Source organism: Phodopus roborovskii, unplaced genomic scaffold (genome assembly GCF_943737965.1).
Source record: "Phodopus roborovskii unplaced genomic scaffold, PHOROB, whole genome shotgun sequence".
NCBI classification, from domain to species: Eukaryota; Metazoa; Chordata; class Mammalia; order Rodentia; family Cricetidae; genus Phodopus; species Phodopus roborovskii.
Window position 1 is genome coordinate 20707729 of NW_026126448.1, and position 24558 is coordinate 20732286.

General features: G+C 53.3%; 1 protein-coding gene across 1 annotated transcript in view; it reads left to right on the plus strand.

Annotated features, from left to right (window-relative positions):
- The first annotated feature begins 10022 nt into the window (after nt 1–10022).
- The window catches only part of Ahdc1 (AT-hook DNA binding motif containing 1), a 66262-nt gene continuing 51726 nt past the window's right edge, over nt 10023–24558 (plus strand). Inside the window, exons 1-2 of the mRNA XM_051189014.1 lie at nt 10023–10448; nt 10684–10778. The gene's annotated coding sequence lies outside the window, so the exon portion shown is untranslated. The remainder of the gene's footprint in view (nt 10449–10683; nt 10779–24558) is intronic.

Below are 24558 nucleotides of genomic sequence, written 5' to 3' on the forward strand. Positions count from 1 at the left end.
GTTCTCAGTTCTCTTGGATTTCTCCAAGTTACAATGGCAGGGAACGCCTTTGCTTGATTCCCTTCCTGCAGACCGGCTGCCTGGTCCAGGCCCAGGTCTGAGGGAGAGAGCTGTGAAAGGCTCACCACCTCTCTGAACATAATGTGTGTGTGTTATTCATTATGTAAGGAAGAGCAATGATGATGTGAACATCGAGCTGTGAACATTCCCTGAGCCATCTTTGGAAATGAATGGTAGTCTACAGGAAGTGAGCAGGATAGATTTGGAGGCCAGTGAGGAATTCCCTCTTGTCTACTAAGTTCAAGGTACCCAGTGCATGGAGTTTCAGAACACCCCAGAGTCCCACTGATCATTCACATGTCAGTTTACCATGAGTTGAGAAACACAGAAAACCAGTGATCGGAAATAGATGAATGTGGCTTTGAATCTGTGTACAGTTAATTCCTTAATTCATGTCAGCCATTTCCTACCATCACAGGCACACTGGGACAGTGTCTCAGTTAGGGTTTTTATTGCTGTGAAAAGACACCATGACCACAGCAACTCTTTGTTGTTGTTGTTATTGTTGTTCTCTGTGTAGCTTTAGAGCCTATCCTGGCACTCACTCTGTAGACCATGCTGGCCTCGAACTCACAGAGATCCACCTGCCTCTGCCTCCTGAGTGCTGGGATTAAAGGTGTGCGCCACCACTGCCAGGCTGACCACAGCAACTCTTATAAATGAAAATATTTAATTGGATTGGCTCACTTACAGTTTCAGAGGTTCAGTCCATCATTGTCATGGAAGGGAGTATGACAGCTTGCAGGCAGACATGGTACTGGAGAAAGCTGAGAGTTCTACATCTTGCAGGCAACAGGAAGTCGACTGAGACACTGGGCAGTATCTGAGCATAAGAAACCTCAAAGCCCCCACAGTGTCACACTTCCTCCAACAAGGCCATCCCTACTCTAGCAAAGCCACACCTACTAATAGTGCCACTCCCTGTGAGATTATGGAGACCTTCAAACTACCATAGACAGTCTTAGGCCTCCCACAGCAGAGCATGGAGAAGAATACAATAGACCCTCTGTAGCTATTAGGTTCTGCAAAACAGGGCATGGGAAGAGGGGAGAGGACTCACTGGGAGACAAGGTTTCTCTGTGTAGCTTTAGAGACTGTCCTAAAACTCACTTCCTAGACCAGGCTACCAGGCTAGGCTTCAACTCACAGAGATTTACCTGCCTTTGCCTCCTGAATGTTGGGACTGAAGGTGTGCGCCACCAATGCCCAGCTTTTTTTTTTTTCCTTGAGACAAGGTTTCAGATGGAGTAAATGGATTTGGATGGAGTAAAAACAGGCTTCACTGTGTAGCCCTGGCTGTCCTGGAACTCTGTAGACCAGGCTGGCCTTGAACTCAGAGATCCACCTGCCTCTGCCTCCCAAGTGCTGGGGTTAGCAGTGTGCCACCACCACCAGGCCACAATCTTTAATGCACTTCTGCAATAGCAAAGAATGGTCCCACCCCCTAGGTCCTCCTGGAGAACCTGGTAGCTGGCATGCCTCTGTCTGGAAAGTGAGAAAGCAGGAAATATGGGCTCCCAGCTCTCCTATCAGGCAATGTTTATTGATTCTGACTTATGAGTGGGGTGGAAAAGGAAAGAGTCCAGAAGCTGGGAGCCACTGCTGCACTAGGCAATTACTAAGAGTTGACTCTGATGGACCTTCACTGAGCAGGACCCAGGGCACATAAAAATGAGAAAGATCTATCCCTATCCTGGAGCTCCCTCAGGCTGAAGAAATAAATAAATAAATAACTTACCTTTCACGCAAAGAAAAAAAAAAAAAAAAAAAAAAAAAAGCTATGGTCTCATGTACCCCAGGCTGGCCTCAAACTCTCCACATAGCCAACAGTGAACTTGAACTCCTGGCTTCCTGCTTCCACCTTCCAAATGCTGGGATCACAGATGTGCACCACCATGCCCAGTTTAACCTATTAAACTGACTTGGTGCATGCTGAATAGCAGATGTGCTGGCTCTAACCCCCCCCCTACAATCTAATGCTGAGACTGTTTGCTAAGATTAGTTCCCCTGGATAAGAAAACGGAGGTCCCAGGGTTACATGATATGCCCGCATACTGCAGAGCTGATCTTACACAAAACCCATGGTCCCTTCACCAGACTGTGTTACCACTGGGCTTTTGAAAGGGTGTGTATTGTGTATGTGTGTTCTCCAGTTATTGGCAGAAAGTGTCCCTAGAAACCTCAGTCAACTGAGGAGTCTAAAGGGGGCATCTACTGAGAGGTTCCCTGTGATGGGGGTTGTTGAATGGAATCCAAATGGCCGCTCAGAGACATTGTCACTGGATGGTAGCCTTAACTCTGCAGACAAACTCTCAGGCACCGGGGCTTCTTGGGGCGACAGTCTCCTAACCAATGGATTGCACAGGAACCTGACATACAAGCCAGAAGTAAACAGTTAAGAGTGGATCTGGAGAGATGGCTCAGTGGTTAAGAGCACTGGCTGTTCTTCCAGAGGACCCAGGTTCAATCCCCACATGGCAACTCATAACTATTTGTAACTCTAGTTCCAGAGGACCTGGCACCCTCACACAGACATATATGCAGGCAAAACTCCAATGCATATAAAATAAGGATAGATAAATTTAAAAACAAAAACAGTTAAGAGCACAGCTCTGGAGATGTTCCTGTTGTGACGCCTGTCTCTACCACTCTCTGGCTGTGGGGTTCTATGCAAGTTTTTAATTTTGTTAAATCATAAAATGTTTAAAATGTTTAATACAATGTCCATCACTGCCATTTACACAATGTCGACTGCATGCCAGGTGTCCTGCTAAGGGTTTGCTGCCATTTCAACCTCCCATACCCTGGGAAAACAGAAGCCTGTTCTGATAAACTGAGGCACTGTAAGGGAAACCATACCCTGCACCCGATTTTGAGATAGGCTTTCTCTATATTGCTCAGATTTCCTAGTGCTGGGATGATAGGCATATACTGTCATGCCCTGCCTAAGTCAAATTTTTTGAAGATGTCCAGCACATAAGCCATAGATCAGGGGCTGAGACCAAGTCTCTGGCCCCAGATTCAGTGCTCAGCCTCCACAGCCTTTTCCTGGAACCAGGATATTCTTGTCTGCCTCCTGGGGCTCTGCCTGCTGCCTGCTGCCCATGTGGTTTCAGTAAAGGCCCAGCAGTGCAGCGAACCATCTGGAGTTCTCCAGGCCCCTAGCTGCTCTTCAACAGACCAGAGCATCCCTGTGTCTACAGGTTCCCCATCGCTCCCTCCAGAGCAGCTGGATGAACCTCCTCGGCACCCCCATTTTAGTACCGCCTTCTGTTCCCTCCAGATAGAGCACAATGCAATTGATTAGACCATTGCTCTCTCCATTTCAATCACATCCTCTCGCCCTGCCTCCCTAAGATTACAGGCGGGTCACCTTGATTGCAGCTTGCACCGTTCACAAAACTCTCCAGTCATTTACAAAACCATCTCTCGCCTCATTCACTCCCCCACCTGGCTCTTCTCCTCCTTGGTGATGTGTGGATTTTACTGGCTTGAGACTAGGAGGGCAATTTTATTTCCAAGTTCATGCTGGGGGAGGGCACCTAATTGACTGATGCAGCGTGTTTCACTTGCATGGTCTAATTTGATCCTCGACACGAGGCTCTGCAGCAATGTGAGATTATAACCGGTTACAAAAATAAAGGAAATGAAGGCCCCGACCCTCACCCAAGGTCATACAGTGAGCTGATGGAGCCCGGGTTTGAACTCTAATACTCACACATCCCACTGTCACATCCCTTTAGTAGAGCTTCATGGCAAATCTAATACTGGCCCAGGGAGGTAATGAGTATTGATATATATGGACCCAGAGCATCTCCGTACACACTCACCTGGGACTACAGAAAGGGCTGAGTGGTTGCCAATGCTGGCTGCTCTGTGGAGGGCCTGGGTTCAGGTCCCAGCACCTACATCTGGAGTCTCACAACTGGCTGGAGCTCCAGTTTCAGGGGATTCAATACCCTGCACTCTGGCACCTGCACTAACATGTGTACATTAACTCATGCAGGTGTACATGTATACACATAAGTGTACATTAACTCATGCAGGTGTACATGTATACACCCAAGTAAAAAAATAAACTCTACAACCTAGCCATTTGTTAATTTTATATAACCTGTCTTTGTGTTGTTTTGTGTGTAGCTTTTGATGGGTTTGGTTCTCTCTTTGTTATTGGTATTTTGAGGTTGACATGGTCTGGGTAGTCCGGGCTGGCCTTGAATCCTCCTGTTGCTGTTTCTCAAGTGCTGGGCTTACAGGCATCTGCCACCCTGTTTGGCTATTTTGCATTCATTTCGTGTGTTCTCCATTAGGCTGGTCTTGTCCAGGAGGCATGACAGCAAACCATTTCAACACATGGCAGCAAGGCCAGTGTAAATGTCCAGGGAGATTTCTTGGAGTATGTGAAATAAATTGGCCTGATGAAATAATAGGACAATGAGGTAATCCTGGCTGGAAGAATAACATGTGCAAAGGCCCAGAAGTATGGCAGAGGGAGACTCATTCAGGCAAACCCAAATAACACATATGAGATGGCTGAGGGTGTAGATGCAGCGGGCAGAGGACAGCAGGTCAGAAGAAGCAGGAAATCAAGGGTCATGGCTCCTGAATGTAAGAAAGAAATCATCTGGGAGTCCAAGGCACATTAGAGGAGGCTTTCCCGAGTACCCGTGCCCCAAGAGCTGGGTGACTCCTCTGTCCACTCCCAAAGGTGCTTTCCTGGTATAGTTAGGAATCTTCCTTCTCTCTGTCCCACCCACCCCACGCACATGGCCAGGATGGCCCTGCAGTGATGCTTGTCCTCCACCTAGTGGAAGCTCTGAGAACTACACTGAAAAAATGAAGGAATTTTTTTTTTTTTCCTGGGTGGGATGGTGGAGTGTCAGGTCCCATTCCCAAGACACACAAAGTTTAATGGCAACAGGGTTCAAAGGCCAGACAAAGAAAATGACAGTCTAGGGTGTGTTGGAGAACAGGGGAGGAGTCATACTCAATTGGGTAGGAATTTTCCTCTCTTTTTCCAAGACAGGCTTTCACGAGGACTGTCCCAGAACTCACTCTGTAGACCAGGCTGGCCTGGAAGCCACAGACATCCACCTGCCTTGCTGGAATTAAAGGTGCCACCATGGTAGGCTTGGGCAGGAACTTTCCAGAGAAGACAAGAGTACAAAACCAGCTGGGTGGAGTGTACTAAGTCTAGCGCTGTGACACAGAGGCAAGCTGCTCTCTGTGAGTTCCAGGCTAACCTGGAACCACATAAACCACATAGTTAGACTGTCTAAAAACACCAAGAAAACAGAAACCAAAGACAAAGGACAGGGGCTGGAGAGGCGGCTCAGCAGTTAAGGCGCTCTTCCAGAGGACGGGGGCTGGACTCCTAGACTCCACATGGAGTCCACAAGCATGTGTTATTCCAGTTCCAGGGGACCCAGTGCCCCGTTCTGACTTCCAGGACACCAGGCATGCACACGGGGCACATGTATACAGGCAAACACTCCTATACATAAAGTTTTTGAAATGCAGGTAAAAGGGGAGATGACTAGGCAAGGTGAGGCATTCTAGTGTGAATCTGAGGTGAACAAGAGACTTTGTCTCAAAGAAGAAAGAGATGAGAGAAGGAAAGGAGGGGGAGGGGCAGTCTGCTGCAGCAAGCTTGTGGTTCCAGCACTTGGGAGGTGGAGGCAGGGGAATTGAGCATCCAAGATGAGCCTCAGCTACACAGTGAGTTCTGGGCCAGCCTGGACTATCTGAAACCCTGTATCACAGTAACCCACTTCAAAACATTTTTCCTTTCTTTTTTAAAGGAGCAAGAGACAGGATTAAGTGAACCCAGAGGCAGGAAATGAAACTGCTGGGAAGTACATTACCTACATTAGGTTGACAGGAGGGGCTGCACTTTCCATGGGGTTAGTACCTAAAAATGAAGATGGTGAGATAGGGCTCTAGTCAGCCGTACACTTGGCTGGGGTTCTAACCCTTGGACAACAGGGAGCCAAAGTAGGGTTTTGTGAGTTGTTGGTGGTTGGTGGTGTGTGTGTGTGCGCTTGAGTGCACACATGCACACGTATGGGTGTGTACACATACACCGAGTGCTTGAGAATGCCAAAGGCACAGGCAGGACACCCCCTGAAGCTGCAGTTGCAGGTGGTGGCGAACTGCCTGAGGTGGGTGCTGGGAATCGAACTCTGGTCTTTAGAAGAGCAGCCATAAACCTGTGAGCCATCCCTCCAGCCCCCTGTTTTGTTTTGCTTTTGAAACAGTCTCACACTATAGGTCAGGTTGGTTTGGAAGTGTATAAGTCCAGGTTAGCCTCAAATCCACCTCCACCCTCCTGAGTGCAGGGGTACAGGCATGAACCACTCTATGGAGCCACTGTAGAATTTTGAGCATGGGAATAAACAAGGCTAAGTCCGTTTTTCAGAAGAAAATCCCTGGTGGCCAGTGAGGAGGAAAGCTGACAGAAGAGGCAAGAGGACATGCTTTCTGAATGCACAGCGTGATGCTAGGGCACACTCATAGGACGTGCAGCTTTGAACAGGCTGTGAACCCGGCACATTGATGTACTTGATAACACCTACAGATTTATCAGTGATGTCCTAGGCTAAGTACTGAAGGACTGACAACAACGAGCTGACCTACAGTCAGAGAGATAACTGAAAACAAACCAAGTATACACATTGACCCCTAGGTGCAGGACCTCATACACCCTGACGGGCACAGGAATTTACACTGTTCAGTGTAGTTGTCAAGGGCTCTACCCTGCCCCCTCTGTCTTCTCCAGGTCCCTCACCACCTCTGGCAGGAACAAAGCTGACCTTTGCCCTGTGGCCTCTGGCCTCTCCTCCCACACCCCCTGCCCCAGAGGGAGGAGCTGTTTGAAGTCTGGGCTGCAGCTGGGGTTTCCTGTTGCCTGGAGGAATGTGGGAGGACTTGAACAGGGGAGGGGAGAGGGGCTGGGCTCAGAAGGAGGGCTAATGGGGAGCTTGGGGGGGCTGAGTCTCCACTGTGAGGGGGGCTTCCTGCTTTCCTGATCTCCTGGGCTCCAGTTCTGGCTGTTCCATCCGAAGGAGGAGTAAAGGGGAGACCTAATGGCTCTGGTCCAATAGGCTTCTTGTTCTTGGATCTGCAGCTCAGTGGCTCTGGAAAGTTCAGGGAAGCTTGTTAGGTCCAAGTTTCTTCTTGTATGGACTAGGCTGAATTATTCTCTTGCAATCCAGACCTCTCCTGAAGAAGTTTCAGAACCTCTGTATTTATGTGGGGACACCCACCTCTTTTTCCCTTTGAATGAATCCCAAGGACTTGTCAGTTATTATCATGCTTTTTAGGACTCTCCTGTACCTTGTGTTTTCAAAGCACTTTATTTTCAAGAGAGGGTCTGGGGACAAGGTCAACCTTGTCTATCTACAGCTGAAGATGACCTTGAACTTCTGATCTTCCTTCTTCCACGGTCCGTGTGCTGGGATTATAGGCATACACTACGGCTCCAAGTGTAGTTTGCAAATTACTTAGGCCTCTATGTTAAGTCCATCTCAACGTGACTCTATTTTATTCATGGGGGAACCCAAGCCTCCTACAAGAACCCACAATAAATACAAGCAAGATCAGGTGTGCCTGGGCCCCAGTGTACAGGGCCTTTAAAACCTTTGATCCCCATAGCTTTATCTGGAATTTCAGCAGTATTTCCTGGAGACTTAATATAGCAGGTTTTCTTCCACTGAAACAGAAGTGGTTGAAGGAAGCTGAGACCAGAAAGAGATGGAGACTCTCAGAAACTCAGTTCTTTTCAGCTTGTTACTGACACAGATATGTAGATTGGACACTAGGTGGCAGCAGCATCCCACAAAATATTTCAAGTGTGGCGTTTGGGGAACCCCCAACATACTTTGGAGTGGTTCCATTAAAAAAATAAATAAATAAAAAATGTTCCCAAATTCCAGGAAGACTCTGTTGTGCTTTATTCCCAGTAATCTGCAACACTTTGGGGATACCACTATGTCAGAGGGACACACCTGAAGCAGCTTGGAGTGGAGAGGGCATACTTGGAAAATTCTGTTTCCCTTTGACCACCCAACTAGCCTTCTTTCTCTCTCCTTCCATGCTCACCTGAACTCCAATTAGTCCCATCTTTGCCGTGTTCTCTACCTTCTGTATCACTCCACCCCTGGGCTTCTCTTACTCTTGAAGCAGTGTTAAAGTCTGCATGGTATTTGCACTGGGTGGGGTGGGGTGGGGGGAACTATGACAAGACACCAAAAATGTCATTTATTTGTGATAACCTCAGAGTTGGGATTTGAAGCTACAAAAGGGCCTCCAAAAGTACCTACTGCTTTTATTAATACCTGACCTTATTATAATCAATTCCCAGGGTTACTTTGTAAGGGAAGCTGCCCCTAGATTGAGGCCTCCCCAACAGGTCACATGATGCCACATAATGGGTATACTTTAAAAGTGGGTATACTCTAAAGAGCCTTTCACCTCTCGTATTACTTGTCTTCTAGGAAAGTTCCAGTTGCTCTATAGGAGGGTTTGGCAGTAGAGGTATGGGGAGGGCGATGAGAATGTGCTTGGTCAGCATAATGTCACCACCTACATTTGACACATGTTGACTAGCCATGACCTCGAAAAACCAAAGAAGGCTCAGAAGCAGGGGGACTACGGAGTAAGGACATTGCCAGAGAAGATCCTGACATGGGGCAAGATGGACTTAAGCTAGCAGCCACTGGGCAAAGGAAGGTCAGACACAGATTGAAGTTGGGATGGGCTCAGGAGCAGTCACTAGACATATAGAGAGCGGTGATTGTGCATTATTCATCTGCTCCTTCTGCAAATCTCAGCTAACACTTGTTCACTGAAGTGCCAAGGGAGGACACACAGACACACGGAAAGGTCATCCAGAAAGGGGGATAGTGGGGATCACCCCTCTCTGTCACTGCCCAAGGGTTAAGTAAGTGAGCTTTGGAATTAGCCAGACCCTGGACCCACCACTTTCTAATAGGGACACCTGGGCCTCAGAATTCCTGTATCTATAATTGAAATAAGGTCTTCTAGGGTTGTTGAGATGGATGCTCAAGGGCTCCGTGGTGCTTGGGTGCTCAGTAAGTGGCAGCCGAGGCCATTTTCCTTTCAGGGCTGTCCAGCCACTTCCCTGGGGTAACAAAGCCTTCCTCAGCGGCGCACATTCCCATCTGTGGGGTAGACAAGGCAGGGGGCCCAGAGCCAAGGGCTGGAGAACAGATGTGACCTGATGAGGAGGTAGGTGAAAGTGCTGAGCCCAGCCCCCACGCCGCAGCAGGAGCTAGAGAACTGTTGAATTCGGCTTACAGACAATTGTTCAAATTCGGGAAGAGGCATGGTATCTATGAATTGTCCAGGAATTTTGCGCCCTCGCCGCCCTTGAACAACAAAAAGTAGGCTCTGGAGGAATTAAATTCAGGGCTGAGTTTGAGGGGAAGGGACACCAAGTGCGGAGGAGGCTTTGACGTTTCCAGAGCGGCTTTCTCGCCAGAAGCCTCTTCTGAAAGGAAAAACGTCCCCAAATTGAGAGTGTCGGTGCTCACTTCTCTCCATGGCCCCTCTCAACGCCTTTGGGACACCCCAGAAAGTCGCAGCTCTCTTGGCTCATCCTCTGATGCCCTATTCCACTCATTCCATTCTCAGACCCCGCCCCTGCGCTACCACCCGCAACCTCAGCGCAGCCAGAGCCCGGGGTAGAGGCCTCGGAACGCCGGGAATGTTCCTAACCCTGGAGGAGGATCAACAGTTCTAGACAAACCGGGACTCATCCCAGCCAGGGAGACTCAGGCACAGGGTCCGCTTTGGGCCGCCCCGTCGGAGCAGCGGGAGCGACCCCGCCCGCCCAGTGCGCGGAGCGGCCGAGTGAAGACTACAAGTCCCGGCGTGCCCTGCGCGCGCTCCCCCCTGGGGTTCCGGATGGTGAGCAGCGAAGGTAAGGCGAGCTCGCAGAGGCAGCGGCGGCGGCGGTGGAGACGGAGAGAAGCAGGCAGGCAGGCAGGCAGGCAGGGCGAGGGCGAGAGACGGAGGGAGGGAGCGAGCGAGCGAGGCAGACCAGACAGACAGACAGGCGGGCGGGCGGGCAGAGCGAGCCACCCGCCAGGCTGCGCTCAGCCCCGCTCGCAGCGGAGAGAGCAGAAGGCAGGAGGAGGGAGGGGAGGAGGGAGGAGGGAGGGAGAGAGGGAATCCAGCTACCACCACCCAAAGCCAGCGTCTGCTTTCTGTCCTCATTTCCTTTTCCCACCCAGCTCGGAGAGCAGAGAAAGGCAGAGAGAGCGAGAAATAGAGACAGGCAGACAAACAGACAGACAGACAGAGCGGGAGGGAGGAGGGCGGCGGAGGAGGAGCAGGAGGACTACGCGGGGCGCCTTCCCTCCCAGGTTTGCAATTGGGGGGGTTGGGGGCGGGGGTGTCCAGGGCTGTGAGAGTGTGTGCGCGGCTGGGGGAGCGAGTGGGGCTCAGATAGCGAAGGAGTGATCGTGGTGGGGGGGCGCCGCGGGAGCGGGGGGCCGTGTCCAGCAGAGTTAGCGGCGGAGAATGTGAGCCGAGGCGCGAGCCATGCTGTCAGCGACGGCAGGCGACTCAGGGCTCCTCTACGACTCCTCTTCCCAGCAGCCGGGCGCCCGCGTCGCTGCCGCTGGCAGAAGATAGACGCCCCCTGAAACCCCTCGCCTGGCTCGGACCCACGGAGCCGGCAGCCCAGCACTCCGGTAAGTAGCGCCTCCTGCCCAGCTCTAGACGCCGCTGGGGACCGGCCGGTCAGGCTCTTTTGTGCAGCGCACTGAGGGGGGGCCCAGCGCCCCCAGTCCGGTCCGCCGGACCCCGTGGCTGCGGTGCCCGCGGTGCGATCGGTCTTTGTTTCCACCGGGGCCCGCGGCTCGGCTGGGCTCGGCTCGAAGCCTGGCAGGCAGCGCCGGGAAGGGGGAGGGGGAGGTGGACGGGGAGGGGGGGCGGGGAGGGGGGGTTCTCGGGTTTCCTGGCCGCCCCGCGGCTCCCCCGGCTCGGGGGCGAGGTGCGCGCCCAGCGCTGCCGCGCACCCCCTCCTCCTTCCCCCTCCCTCCGCCTTTGGATTTAAAACTGCAATTTGCTCTCCAGCTTGCTGAGAATGTGGGGGGGTGGGATGTAGGGGGACCGTGGGAGCGGAGAACAAGGCTGGATTTTAGGATAGGCGCTGGGAAAAGGGGAGACTGCGGAGGGAGGAGCCCCTCCCCTCCAGCCCCCAAATCCCAAGGTTCCGCTGGCGCTCTGGGAGTTGAGGGGCGGGGACCTAATGACCTGGAGGGGGTGTGGGGTGGAGGAGGGATTTGGGGGCTGCCTGACCAGAGGGGTTGGGCCGCGTGCCCGGTTACCTGGCGAACAAAGTCGGCTCACTTTTGCATAAATAAATAAATAATCGCCTATCAATACGTTTCCTCTAGGGCTCTGATTGTATGGGCCCCCTCTTCCCCAGGGGGTGGGGTGCTGAGTGACAGCTGTCAGCCCCCTAGGTCGGGAGCTGGGGTGAGCTGCTGAATCTCTGCTTTCTGGCTGAGGGCTCCTTTCCCGGCTGGGTCTGGGTCCTCGGGCAGAGCCAGAGGGGCAGGGGGCTGGCTCTGAGACTAGGAAATAACCTTGTTTCCTGTTCTACAGGAAAAGGGACAGCAACCCAGAGTTTGGGGGCTGGGGATGAGAACTGATGGGAGCTGGGGGGAGGGTTCCCCAGCAGCCTGACCCCCCAGCCTCCTGCCAGGCAAAGGGGCCAGCTGAGGGAGGAAGGATGTGGGCCTTGCTGGCCGGAGGCGGGAGCTGGGGCTGTCCCTGAGGCGGGCAGCGGGCACAGATCGCACAGAGCAGGAGGAGGGAGAGCAGCGGGGGCGGGAATTCTCTACCGCAGACCCTAGGGGCCAGGGCCAGATGTGGAGGGGTGGGGAGTCTCCCCTCCCTTCCAGCTTGGGGGCCCTGGGGCTGGGCTGGGAGGGGCTGAGCCTGGTGCCCTCGGTTCTGCACCAGTGCCTGACTGGCAGGGCCAGCTGAATTTGGGCCCAGGCGTCACCCTGGGAGGCAGGGCTGGGCTGCACCAGCCTGGTCCCTGAGCACAAGGAGGGACCCTTGGGGGGCCTGTGCCTGTCTGGCTGGGCAGGCGTTTCCCGCTGGACCAGTTGGTGTCAGGCGGGACTTGGCCCCAGCTCCCTGGGCTGAGCTCAGGGTGTGAGGACAAGCTTTGCCTCCGGGTCAGGGTGGCCACATTCTGTCCGCTCTTGCTGTTGCCGCTGGCAGGGCAGGGGCATGAGCCCAGGCCTGGGCAGAGTCCTGCCAGGGGCATTTGGGGTGTTTCTATTGTTGACTTGTTCCTGTTCAGCGTGGCCCGGTGTGTATGGCTGTGTGAGCCAGGGCTGTAAGTGAAAGATTACCAGCCTGTCCACCCTGCTCCCAGTGCGGGAGGAGCAGGCAGGCTCGGTTGTGGTGGTCAGCTGTGGAGGGACCCTCGAGGGCACATGCATGCCACTTGTAATTGCCGCCCTCTGAGCAGATGTGTATTTATTTTTATAGTAATGGAAAATCAAACCGGATAGTAAGTTGGATTCATTTCCCCCTGTGTATCAATAGTCGGAGTAACCCCAGAGACTGATGAACTTATGGCCCCAGAGCTCCCACCCTTCAGGGGTGGTAGTGACTAGTGAGGGTGTAAGCTTTGGGAGTCTGTGGGCATCAGCCCAAACCAGTGACTCATCTCCCACTTGGTCTGGCACTGGAGCAGGTGCCCAGGTAGGGCAGCCCCTGCCCCCTCCCTAGGCATCCCCAGGGTGAGTTTGGCCATTCAGTCACCTGCCTGCCCAGAGCCTGAGTTGTGCCTAAGCCCTCAGGGACATTCCCCTGGTGGGCTTTCTTCTCTGCCTGGGCTCCAGGCCCACGTGCTGATATTTATTTTCTGTACTAAAATCCATTTTTAATGCCGTTACTTTTGAAATAATATAGAGAGAAACAAATGTGATGTGTTTAAGTTGCCCTCTGTGAGTTTTTAATGTGATCTATGGCTGAGGTAGTGATGGAAAGAGCTGTTGGGCTTGGAGAAATCTGTTGTCAGAGAGAAAGAGAGTTTGCTGTTTATTATAGTTGTTGGATTGGGGGGGTCTGCAACAAGATTGTGGGGTCAGGGAGCCCCTGACCCCCCCCCCCAGGTGGGCAAACAGTTTAGCTTCTCAGTTTTAATGTGTGAGGCATACCAGATTATATTATATTGTTCCCAGCTCAACTGATGGGGCCTTTGGTGATGGGGGCTGCCCCCCCCCACTGCCATGTGCTTGGATATTGGCAGGAGATGTGCTGCTTGCTGAGTTTACTAGAAGTATACAGTAGGAGGGTTAGGCTTGGATTCTGAAAGACATTAAGGGGTAGGGGTTCTACCTCATTGTGAGTTTGGGGCAGACTGTTGGTGGGGTGGGTGCACTGGTAGAACCCTAGGGGAATGCCACCCTGAAGCATGCATGCCTCTGTTCCCCATTGGACAGGGCTGTCCTTCTAGCAAACCTTGATTTTGGTTATTTCCCCTCCTTGCTCTATATCACCCCCAGGTCTATTTGTGTGCCTGTGCTTGTGTGCAAATGTGTGTGCGCGTGCGTGTGCGTGTGTGCGCGTGCGTGTGTGTGTGTGTGTGTGTGTGTATGCATGTGTGTGAGAGAAGGGGGGTAGGGAGCTTAAGCAAGCCCCGTGTCTTCTGCCAGGCTCCCAAGACCAGGGGGTGCCATGCCTGTGTACCAGATGCCCTGGCCCTTCTGGTCTGGCTGGGTGAGGTCAAGCAGATGCACTATTATGGGATGGAGCCAAGCTCTGTCTCTGGTGGCTGGGATCTCTTGGGACCCAGAGAAGGGGCAAAGCTTAGGTGTGGTGGAGCTGGGGACCGCTAGTTGAAGGGAGGGTAATGTTGTTGCTAATGCCAGCAGATGGGCCCCCCCAGGGAGAGAGTGGAGTGGAGGAGGAGACCCAGACAGCCACATGCTGCTGAAGAGAGGGAAAGATAGGGGCCATAGCCATTGAAGAGAGTGAGAGAGAAAACCGCCAAGGAATGCCAGGATCTTGGGGCTCAGAGGTGGGCCCCGGGAACCTCAGAGGGCCTAGGCACGTCCCACCGCCTAGATGTAGCCAAACTCAAGGAGGCACTGAGGGCTTTGCTGTCATGACTGAGTGCTAGCATTGTTTTTTGATTTTTGATTTTTGATTTATTTATTTTTTTTGGTGGAAAGACAAGCACGCTGTCTCGGGAAGTGGAGAGGACAGGTGGGGAAAAGAGGAGGGAAGAAGCCACAGGATGAGCCAGAGAGGGGGACTGCAGGGTTCTTGACTAATGCTTCCAGCCAGAACAGCTTTTCTTCTCTGTTCTTCTCAGGTATCTGGGAACCAGGCTAAGTTCTTGGGACCTGCGGGTGGGGCCTGGGCTCAGTGGAACACTCCACAGGTTGGCAGGTACCCTGGGCTAGGAGACACCCATGTTATAAAAGTGGGGGGGACCTTAGCACCCCTAAGGTGTGTGTCATCATTCATTGGGCTCCTGTCCTTTTCCCACTTGACAGAAGGAATCCACATCCAGAGAGGGAGCCCAGGGCCACAGACACTGTGGCAACCCCGGTGCTTTGTGCACTACATCACTGTAGCTGGAGAACTAGATGAGCTGCAGGGGGGCCTCCTCAGCACAGAGGGGGCCTGGGGCCTGGGGAGAAGAGCAAGCAGGCACCCTTGTGGCCAGAGCCCCCTCCGGGGAGGGGGAGGCAAGGCTGCCAGGGGAGGGAGGGAGGGAGGGAGGGAAACTGTGAGTCAGGCTTCCAAGAGCTGAGGATGTGAGAGCCAGAGCTTGGAGGGAGAGGGCAGGGAGGGCTGCTCTGGAGGGGGAGAGGGAGAGCGCCCAGCCAGGGGCCAGGGGAGTTGCAGAGGGAAGCAGCTGGCCCCTGCCCCAGCCCAGTGGCACCACAGGGTGCAGCCAATATGGACTTTGCCCGCCCGGGGTGGGTTAGGAAGGAGCCTCATGGTGTCCCTTCTGCATCAGTCTCTTTGCTGATCTGACCCCTGGGTCTCCAGAGGATGCTGGTGTCTTCCCATCCCTTCCCTCTTGTGCCTCATTTTCTCTGTCCGTTGTGGAACTTGAACTCTGAGCTATTGGGGAGGGAGTGAACACTTCAGGCTGGAAGAATGTTGGGAGGTGCAGCCGGCCGGTCGGAAGATGATGGCTGGGTGCTGGGGAACTGTTGGAGCCTGCTGGGAATGCAAGGTAGGCTGCAGCTCTCTGGGTGTGTGCCACTGCAGTAGGACTGGGCAGTGATACTAAGGTACTGTGTCTGTATGTGTGTGTGGTAGGGTAGCTTCTGGCTTGGCAGTGGTGAGTGGTGGGTAAGTCCCTTTGTGCCTCTCAGGACGCCTTGACTGGACAAGGTCCACACAAGGTCCAAACCATCCTGTTTGTTTCTGGGTGAGATACTGGTGTGTTCCTCCCACCCCAATATCCCTGTGGGTAGATAGGAGGTAGAAATGGCCTCTTGGAGCTGACTGGACCTGCCAGTATAGCCCCCAGTGCCTGGAGTTGGGAGGGGTCCCCAGAGACTGCCTGGAAAGCAGGAGGGAAAGAGCCCCTCCTGCCCAGCTGACAGGAAGCCCAGGCTCCCAGCCCCTCCTTCCCTTAAGCCTAGCCTTTCCCTCTCCCAGGATCCCTGTGTCTCTTCCTGTTGGCTAGGACATAAGGAAGGTGGGCACTGAGGAGCCTTCTCCTACAGGGCCTGTTTTTGGAGAGAATAGGGCAGGAAGGATAAAGTAAGCCCCCTGCTAAGCCATGTATGAGGGCAGCTTGTAGGTAAAGCTTTGCTTCCTGCTCTGGGGTCCTTGGCCTGGGAGCCTAGGGGAGGGGCTGCTTCTGCAGCTGGCTGGCCTCAACTCCCAGAGTCTCCCAGATGCTGTTGAAGCCAGAAGCTGCAGGTCTTGACCGACCCCCTCCTGTCCTGAGGCAGGAGAGGCCTTTGCTGACCTAAGGGTGGTTAAAAGGAGAGTAGGGCTACCTTTAGAAGGACTAGCACAGACAGATGGGTGGTAGAACAGATGGACAGAGACACCCACGCGCAGACAGACCAAGAGAGATGGACAGATGGACTGGGATGGGGAGAGACGGACAGACAGAGGTGCTGGCAGAGAGAGGAGTCAGGAAAATGGAAAGGCTGAGGAGACATGGCGTGTAAGTGAAGAGAAAGATGGGGAGAGACTGAGAAACAGGAAGAGATAAAGAAAGGGGGAAACCCGGCGGGGGGGGGGGAACACTGAGAGAGTGACTGACTGACTGACTGACTGACTGACTGACTGGAGGCTACAAACCACAAACAGGAATTTGATGAGAATCTGGAAGGTGTTTTCTGCCTGGTCCCTCCCCAAACCCCCAGGCCAGCCAGCCAAGTCTCCATTCCTTCCACCCCCGGCTCAGTTTCCAGCTGCTAAAAGAGGTCAGGGAGAGAGAGAGGGAGGGAGGGAGGGAGAGCAAGGCCTTTCGGAGCCCCTTCTCTGCTCTTCTGTTGGAAAGGGGGACTGCTGAGAGGACTCTTCTGGCCCATACTCCAGCATAGAAATGTTTGGCTTGCTCATCTCAGGAAAGGTCCCTTGGTGCTCCCCACTCACTGGAGGGTGGTTCCTCTGTGTAAATGTGCCCCTTGACTCACATTCACCTGTACACACATTCACCTGCACACACATTCACCTGCACACACATTCACCTGCACACACATTCACCTGTACACACACATTCACCTGTACACACACATTCACCTGTACACACACATTTACCAGTACACACACATTCACCTGTACACACATTCACCTGTACACACACATTTACCAGTACACACATTCACCTGTACACACACATTCACCTGTACACACACATTCACCTGTACAGACATTCACCTGTACACACACATTCACCTGTACACACACATTCACCTGTACAGACACATTCACCTGTACAGACACATTCACCTGTACACACACATTTACCTGTACACACACATTTACCAGTACACACATTCACCTGTATACACACATTCACCTGTACACACACATTCACCTGTACACACACATTCACCTGTACACACACATTCACCTGTACACACACATTCACCTGTACAGACACATTCACCTGTACACACACATTTACCTGTACACACACATTCACCTGTACACACACATTCACCTGTACACACACATTCACCTGTACACACACATTTACCAGTACACACATTCACCTGTACACACACATTCACCAGTACACACACATTTACCAGTATACACATTTATCTGTACACACATTGACCTGTACACACACATTGACCTGTACACACACATTTACCTGTATACACACATTCACCTGTACACACACATTGACCTGTACACACACATTCACCTGTATACACACATTCACCTGTACACACACATTCACCTGTACACACACATTTACCAGTACACACACATTCACCTGTATACGCACATTTACCTGTACACACATTTACCCTTCCTTCAATTCCTTCCTCCCTCCCTTCCTTTCTAAACCTCTAGCTTTTTATTCACTCATTTATTTTTATTTTATTGGTGTTTTTGCCTATGTGTATGTCTGTGTGAGGGTGCAGGATCCTGGGATTACAGGCAGTTGTGAGCTGCTATATGGGTGCTAGGAACTGAACCCAAGACCTCTGGAAGAGCAGCCCGTTCTTTTAACCGCTGAGCTGTCTCTCTACCATCTCTCCATCCCCTCCATTAGGTTTTTTTTTTTTTTCCTTTTTGAGACAGGGTTTCTCTGTGGCTTTGGAGCCTGTCCTGGAACTCGCTCTGTAGACCAGGCTGAACTTGAACTCACAGAGATCTGCCTGCCTCCTTCTCCTGAGTGGCGGGACTAAAGGCGTGCGCCACCAGGGCCTGGCTCAGTTTCTTACATGTAACAGATAACATGCTTGTGCTTCCTTAGCTATCTAGGTGGTGACACACAGGCCTACTGTGAGGTCTCAGATGTGTTGTCACAAACTCAAACTCTGACACATCATACAGTGAGAGTCATACCTGAGCAGAGAAGGCCCTGTTCTGACCCAGCTGGTAGAGGACCTCCTCAATGGGTAGAAGCTCTCCAAGGAAGGCAAGGCAGGGCCTGGACACAAAGGTGCTATGGATGATTAGATAGTGGGAAAAGGCTACTGAGAAGGGGTAAGGGTGTGCGTGTATACAGACATGAACATACATGAGTCTGTCATGGAGTATGTGAGAAAGACTGAGCACCTGTGAGATGGGGCATGTGGCAGAGAGAAAGAGAGAGACAGAGAGTCAGAGGGAGAAAAGAGTATGTGTGAGAGAGGGCCCAGAGAGAGGCAGAGAGACAGAGAGAAAGAGAGTGAACTGCTTGGCAGGTATCAGTGTGGATGCATGTCTGTAAGTTAAGGGTGTATAAAGAGGGACTGGGACTATAGCTCAGTGATGGAGCACTTTCTAAACATTTACAAGACCTCGGGTTCAAGCTCTGGTATTACCAGAGGAAGAAAGAAAGAAAGAAACCTTGACTCTAGGTTGCCTTGAAGATGGTGGGTGGCTATACTGGGTTTTACAGAGATGAGTAGCTAGATACAATGTGTGTGTGTGTGTGTGTGTGTGTGTGTGTGTGTGTGTTTGGGGGGTTAGCCACATGTATGAGGGTGCACCTTGTGTGCGGAAGTGTGTGGGTGTTTGTCTGGATTTAGGGGGTGTGTATAGGTGAGCATAGCTCCAGGTACCAGGCTGTACCTGTTGTCCTGGCTTAGATGGGTGTTTTTCAAGGCCTTGCCGCCTGAATAGGACCATCAGCATAAACACATGACAAGGGCTACCAGGGGCCTTGCAGCTGGGGACTGACCCACACAGACAGCCCAAGGACAGACATGCCTGCCCCTGTCCTTCTGCTTCTTCTTGCCTGGCGGCAGTGGCTTTCAAAGGAGCCTCGGTGAGGATTGTTTCTCCCCACCCCCAACCAGCCTCTTCAAACACGGAAGCTTCTGCCTGGACCATCTGAAGGCAGGTGGGTGGGTTGAGAGTCACTGTTGCTCCCCAGGGACAGAGGAGGTAGCTCTACTCCTGGGGCCCAGGCACAACTGGAGACAGATGGACCTGTCTATCTCAACAGTGTGGTCCCAGTACATGTACCCCACAGCAGAGAGCTTGGGGGGGGGCAGTCCCCAGGTGTGCCCCTGAGCAAAGGCTAGGAATCTGCCTTTCATCTTCCTAGAAGTCTGTCCCCTTCCTCTCCCCATACAGCCCCCTGTGACAGCTCTCCAAGCCCCCTAACTCCTCCAGTACCTCCAAAATATACAAGTGCCCGCTTATATGCTCACAGCTCCAACAACTCCAAATAATCGCTAAACATACCTACACACAGCCCCAACACTTCTACACACAACCACCCAACACCAACACCTCCTTGATATCCAACTGTCTCACAAGCACATAGCCACACACCCCCAAATACAAACACCCCACAGCTACCCGTGTAAGCTGCAACACCTCCCCGAACACCAGAGCCCTGGTTTATGATCCTGGTACCCTCCCACACATGTGCTTTATAACCCAGCATCTCTGATATCGAGGACGCATACTTGCCCTCTCAGCACCTAGTTCTCAGACCTCTGGCACCTCCGCAGATACAGCCTCCCTGTCCTAATACAGCTCCTGCCACGCTCTCAGACTCACAGTCCCTCTTTAGTCCCAGCACCACCGCATTCATTCCCAGTTAAATTCACTGTAACCTGTCCAGAAACATCGCCTCATCTTCTTTCCAAACACAGTGCAGTCCCAGCACTTAACCAGACCCTGATTTCTATGACTCCTAGATACCCCAACACATATACACACACACACACACACACACACACACACACACACACACACACACAGAGCTTCTACCACATTCCCAAGTACATTGGGGCCTTCTCCAAGCCCAACAGCCCTCATACCTTCCCACATGCATAGATGTCATATTCAACATCTCACACAAGCATTTACCCCCAGCTAGAGCCTGGCAGCCTGCACCCCCCCCACCTTTTCAAATAAGCCCCTACCCAAACACACACATGCATGTGTGCACGCACACACAATTGAGGCTCCTTATTTCCACCTTTATTTCAAAGTCACACACAAAGCTTGCTGTAGCATATCTCCAAAGGTCCTCATAGCTTCAATACCTACCTCCCCAGCACGCATGTGCATGCATTCACACTCCTCGGAGTCCCACACTTCCATAGGCAACCCTGCCTGCACCCTAGCAGCTCCCCAGACATAGCCAGCTCTGATTCTAGGCTCAACTCTGGAAAAGCACAAGGACACTCCTACACCTTTCTCCAAACACTCAGCTTGCCTATAACATGCACAGCCTTGCCTAGTCACCGCCCTGACCCATTCGCCCCTTTGAGCTCACATGTAGCTTTTCAGCCTCCCCGGCACCCCATGACACCCTGTCACACACCCCGCCTCAGCCCCGTTTCTTCTGTAGCCCTCACTCCCACCAGCCACACATTCCAGCAACCCTCCCCCACTCAGCTTCTTACCCCCAGACAGCTTCGCCTTTTCACACGGATTGCTCTCTGTCTACTGCCCAAGCCTCCTCCGCTTCCCAGAGCCTCCTCTGCCTGGGGAGCCATCTCCACCCCTCACTGCCCCAGGCCTTTCATTCTTGGACAGTGAAGCTGGACATCTGGTTCAAAGCAGCCCCCCAGATCCTGGGCTGTGGACACTCTGGCCTAAGCTTGGGGGGGGCGGGGAGCATTGAGTCCCTTTTGGGAATAGGCAGAGCCACTTGGCACCTGGTCACCCTGGACTCTCAGCCAAGAACTCTTTGAGTACCTAGCTTTGCCTGAGCTCTGGCATGCTTGTTGGGGGTAGGGGAGGGTTACTCCTACATCCCAACCCTGCCAGACCCCTCCCCCCCATACCTGAGAGGGACAGGGTTTTGGGAAAGAGATGGGGAGGGTGCTGGCTTGATGAGCCCCCACAGATCTAGGCTGTGGGGCTTGGCCTCCCTGGGAGTTAGTTCCTTTACTGGATGCATGATTTTAAACGGGATCTCCACCATCTGTTCCACCCCCTAATTACAGATGCACAGAATCCGCCTCAGAGGGCAGTATGAGGGGAGTGATTTAGAGTCCGAGCTGCTCCATCCCGCCTGCTTTAGGGATGGAGAGATGGGGTGGGGGGGTATTACAGTCCCCCCCCACTCATTTCTGTCCTGAGGGTCCCTGGTGAGAAGGCTCACAGAGGGCTCCCTTGACCCTCGAGTCCTAAAAGAGGAAGCAGGTATATTGCTGTGGGAGGAAGGGGTCCCCAAAACATTGCCTGGGTCCCAGGTTAGCAAGTCCTAGGTTGCAGGCTACATTAGGCCTTTAAAGATGTCCAGAGGATGTACCTCCTGTCTTTGTGCCCTTGGGAGCACACAGGCACTAGCTTGACCAAGCTGTCTGCCCACCCTGGGGGTAGCAGGGGTTGGTGAGATAGGGAAGGGGGTCATAATAACAGGGATGGAGCAGCCAGGGTCTGGCACTCCAGACACGGGCAGGCACTCCAAGTGCCATCAGGTGTGTTTGTATATAGTGCCCATCCATCCAAGTTGTACTGTTGGTATGTCTGACCCTAGCTGCAACTGTGGACTGTGGGACTGGGTCAGCATCAAAAGCGAGAGGGTCTGAGGGCTGCGGGACTGCACCATGAGGATGGGCTCATCTTTGTCCTTGGGCACAAGGGACCTGGGCCCCTGCTTGCTTGGTAGGGGTGCTGGTGGCGGCAGTAGCACAGCAGTAGGTACACTGCGGTAGACTCCAGAGCATTCACTGCAGGGAGAAAGGGAGAGAGGTTGGGCTGGAGGAATTTTAAAGATTGCTGCAGGCAGGAGGGTCTCGGAACCCTGTGGAGCGGGCAGTCATGCAGAAGTAATCCTATCGCGGCCTGCCTGGGGGAGTGGAGAGGAATGGGGGGGCGAGGTTGGGAGGGAGGACAGGCTGTTGCCCCTCTGAACCCTGCCCTAGCCAGCCCTGGAGGGAACCAGGGACTCCAAGCCCTTTCCCGAGGAACCACCTTGTGTTCGCCCTCCCACTATGGCATGAGCCCCCAGAGGGCCAGTGTCACAGCTGCTGCTCTGCGCTCACCTCGGCGTTTCATAAATAATGCAGCTCAGTGGTGGGGGCCAAGCCTGCCCCCAGTCACCTTGGGTCACACAGTGTGGTACTTCTAGCTAGCAGACCTGTGGCAGAGCCCCTCTCCCTTCGACCCTGCTTCTTTCCTGCTGTGTGAGCCTGAGTCAGAGACCTAGCCACTCTGGGCTGGGACCCTAGCCGAGGAGGAGTATGGAAGAGCCCAGAACCCCCCCCCCCCACACACACACCGTCCTTTTGTCCCACCTCCTCGCTTTCACAGGCTAACTGGCAGCCAGCTCAGCCAATCCAGACCAGAGAAGGCTGGCCTGCTCTAAGGCCTCACCTTCTGGCCCCTCCATTTTGCAGATGGAGTAACCGAGTCCAAGGGCGGAAAGGATGGTCAAGGCCAGCCCGCCGATGAACCCCCTCCTTCCTGCCCCATTCTGCTGTCACTCAGGCTCTTCCCAGCCTCAGCTCAGCTAAGAGCAGGGCCTGGGGGGGGGGCAGGCGGGGGATGTTTGGGAAAGTGGTTGCGGCTGAGAGGTTGCCATGGCGATACTGCAGGATGCCGAGCAGAAGTGGGGGTCCCACAGGGTCTCTGGGGCCCCCAGCTCTACACCTCTGTGGGCTTCTCTTCCCATCTCCTGTCCTCCACCCAGATGCCTGTCAGGCGGCTTCAGTGACAGGCTGGGTGGGTGACAGGTGGTGCAGGTGATGGGCTGGGTGGGTGACAAGCCTGGGTGGGTGACAGGTGGTGCGGGTGTGAGGCAGGCAGGTGACAAGCTGGGTGGTGACGGGCTCTGTGGATGACAGGCAGGGGGTGTGGTTGGCGAGGGTGCCGTCTCCTGGCTGGTGGCCTGTTGCGGCCCCCACCTTCATGCATGTGCACACGTATAGACACTAGGCTCAGAGCTTGGGGCTAAGATACTAATGAGGCTTATTACGCATGGAGGGGCAGGTGCCCAGGCTCACTAATGAGAGGCCTTTAACAAATAGGGAAGACAGCTGGGGGGCTTCCAGGAAATTTGGCTGGGCCTCCTGGTCTGAGGCTCTAGGGGTCCCAACCTGGCCCAAGGAGATTGGTTTCCTCCTCCAGCCACATCTGGATCCCTCCTCACCTTCACCTCTGAACACTTGGATTTATGTTAATATAGTATAAAGCAGTGAGGAGAGCAGCCACTGTGTATTAGGCACTGTGCCAAGCTGTTTTCCTGCATTGACTCTGCTGGATTCAACAATCCTATGAGGGCTACAACCCCATTTTATAGATGCAAAGTCCAAGACAGAGAAGGTATGGAAATTCACACAGCCTGTTGGTGGTCCAGCCCATACTTTAATTGAGGTCCCTGTAGTTTTGTCCTGACTGACTTTCTCTCTTGGAGTCTTGGTTTTACTGATCCACAAAGTGGATATAGGAGGGAGAATAATGATGGGTTTTTAGCTCTGACTTGGGTGACTTCAGTTGCTTTCAGTTGCATGGGCCACCTCAGCCCGTGTGGCCCAGTTTCTGTTGACTCCCTTGCACCGGAGAGAGAGCAGGGTTTAGGGTTGAAGAGGCTGAGCTGAATGGAGACTACCTGGTCTATCAGAGCCACTTCCTGTAGAGTGTGGTGGGGCCCAGAGAGGAGCAGAAGCCACCCAAGGTCACACACCCTGGTGAGCTGTAGGGCCCCTCCGGATCCCAGGTCTTTGGGCCTGTTGAAAGGGTGGGGCTTGGAATGGTGATGGGACTGGGAGGCACCTCCTCTTGGGCCCCACCCTGCAGCCTTGTTTCTTCCCTGGAGGTTTTGAGCACCCCCAGCTCTTAAGAGGGTGCAGGGTTGTTGGCTGACTCTTTAGGGCCATACCCCCTCCCATCCCTCTGAGTCCCTACTGTCGGTTAAGCCCCTCCCTCTGGTACCCGCTGGGCGGAAACTCCCTGGCAACAGCTGATGGATGGGTTGGGGCCTTGACATTGGCCTGGGGCCACAGCATAACCCTGGAGGGACCAGGCTGGGACTAGGGGACTTGGAGGGGAATTTGAGGGAGAAGGATGAGGCTCATAAATCTTGGAGTCCTGGTTCCTCTTCAACCTTAATCTCTCACCAAACCAGCTTTCCAGCTGCTCACTCCATGTTGCTGGAGGTTGAGAGAGCCCACCTGCCCATTCTCTTCTCCCTCTGATGGAGGCTCACCCCTCTGACATTGCACTTCATGGGAAAGAGAGGCATTGCAGCAGCACTGATGGGCAAAACTAAGAGGCTTCTGGATGGGTGGGCAGAGGACTTGTGATGGGTAACAGAGGGCTTCATTCCCTTAGTTTCCCCAGCTAGGGCTGCTCAGTTCAGTCCAGAAGGAGAGCGGAGACCAAGAG